The following is a 2659-nucleotide window of genomic DNA, read 5'->3' as shown; positions in this document are numbered from 1 at the left end:
GTAGAGATAGGCGAATAGGCACGAATAAATGAAAATACGGGTAGGTAGGAGAAGTATGGATAGGTAGGAATAAATACAATCATTTTAAATTAAAAAAAAATGATTACAAATAAAATGACATTTAAATAAATTTCGCGGTCGGGTAATTAAATTTTATTTTAAAAATAAAAAATAAGTATAATGAATCATGTAGGTAGGGATACATAGACATTATATGTACTTGATAATTGGAAAGATTTAAAATTTTTTCATTAATTTCAAATTTTATTTAATTATCAGCATCTCGTTCCAATTATCAAATATAAAAATAAACCAAATTATGTATAATTTTGAATTTCATTGAATTTTCAGTTCCCCTGAAATTAAACTTAATTTCTTATAAACTTCTGTACGTATATAAAAAAAAAAAAAATATGTAACGCGTAAATATTATAATTAATTTTGCTATAAATAAATGTGTGTATAATAGTACGTAATATAATATCAGGTACATATTATAAAGTTTATGTAAACTATGTCCAGGTAAATGCCATGTTTACTTTTATAATTTGCGCAATAATTACTAATTAATTATACATTTATTGGAATGTTTATAACCGTATATATCTATTCAATACATGTAGCATTTATCTTGCCGTAGTACATCAAATTTTTTGTTGCTTTATTGATGTAAATTACACGAAATCGACGAAACATATGATAACAAAAATTGTTTATTGATTTAACGAGTTTGATAAATATTTAATTTTAAAACTTTTTTTAAATTTGGATTTTATTTTGAATATCAAAAAGTTATTATTAATTTTGAGTGACTTTTAATTGAAAATTTGATGTTTAGAATAATTGTTAATTTTTCTTTGTATTTAGTAGATAAATTTATTAGATAAGTCAGTAAAGATTGGAGCTTTGACTGAGGCAATAGTTAAATATTAATTTCTTGTTTGCTTTTTGACATTTATATATATATATATTTTTAACATTACAGAATTACAAGTATATCTTAGTGATTGATTCATTATATGCAAAGATTTCATCCCTCGCGTCAGATGTATACCAGTAAATGTGTAGTTTGTGTCGATCGAAAGTCGTAATTATTTTCATCATGGAGAGTTATTCCTCGTCGCTTTTCATAAAGTTCCATTTGCAAAGTCTAGGTTGGTGTCCCGTTTGAGATTTTTGTACAGGATCAGAATTAATCCCGAGTTTTTTCGTCTGTAGTTACTGGAAATAATAATTTTGTCAGTGAGTCAATGACAATTGCTACATATATTTTGAAGTCAAGTTGCGAAATTAATTCAGTGATATATTTTAGCATAGAATTTTCATCACTTTCTTTGTTTTATTAAATGTTCTCCCACTAGTAATGATAATGTTAGTGATAATACTGTCTTAATAACAATAAAAATTTGATGTTTTATAATTAATATGGATATATAATTATTATTTGTTTAAGTTCAAATTATTAAATAAATAAATTTAAATTTTATACAAATAGTTTGCTCAATTTTCAATGATTGCTCTAATAAAAGTATGGTTACGAATGTGTATATTTAATTTTCTAACTGTTATCTTAAAATCATTTTTAGGTATTGGACATCCCGCCGTTCCAGAATATTATTAATTATTAATTTATATGTATATATATTTTTCTATGATAAAATACATGCCGATATTATGAGATTATATTAACGGATATTTATTTTTATCGATTTACATAATTTTTACCAAAATACTTTATATTCTTTTAACAATGTTATCGTGATTACGTGAATTTAATTAAAAATGTGTGGGTACAAAAAATTCGAAATAAGTCGATTGGGTACCCTTATATTAGCGGGATATTAATAATTAAAATTTTTGAAAAATACAGAAAAATAAGGAATTGTTAAATGTCATAAAATAAATTTTTTAATATAAATGCTCCTTAAAATCCCGTTATTATCAGGTTCGCCTTATTTCGAACAGTTGGTACCCGAGAAAGCTTTGTACCCATACATAAAAAAATTACAATAACGCATGTATTTTATTATTATTAAATATATTCCTTCGTAACCACTATTCCATAAGGAAATCATTCTGTCTCTGTTTATTTTTAATAAGAGATGATTTTTAATGATGTATGGCAGAACATATTTTTTCGCGAATTTTAATATTATATTAAAGGTGCGATAAAAATGGTAATTGTAATTGACACACTACCAAAATTATTATTATCGTAAGTATTATCGTAAGTATATCGAAAGATTCGGGATTCACACTCTTCTGTAACAAGATCTGGTATTTGACGGATTGCTTAACTTTTCTTTGTAAATGGATCTTGTGAATTTGACGTAGAATCGGAATACAGTAAGTTCCCAGATAACATTTATGTTGCATAAGATATCTAAAAGATGTCTTTTAGGTGTCTATGTCTAAAAGACGTCTTTTAGATATCTTATGTAACATGCATGTTATCTGGGTTCATTCTCCAATATGAAGATTATTCTTCTTTGTATCGGATACTAACCAGCACACCATAAGGCGGAGGGATTTTGATATAATGAAATTATTGAGATAGTTATCTTGAACGCGATGAAAGTTCTGTTATAAATATATTAATGACTTTAAATATCATTAAGTTTTATATACTCGCAAGTTAATAATTAATAGTAAATACGAT

This window comes from Trachymyrmex cornetzi, unplaced genomic scaffold (genome assembly GCF_001594075.2).
Source record: "Trachymyrmex cornetzi isolate Tcor2-1 unplaced genomic scaffold, Tcor1.1 scaffold641, whole genome shotgun sequence".
NCBI classification, from domain to species: Eukaryota; Metazoa; Arthropoda; class Insecta; order Hymenoptera; family Formicidae; genus Trachymyrmex; species Trachymyrmex cornetzi.
Note: the sequence above shows the minus strand (reverse complement) of the source record.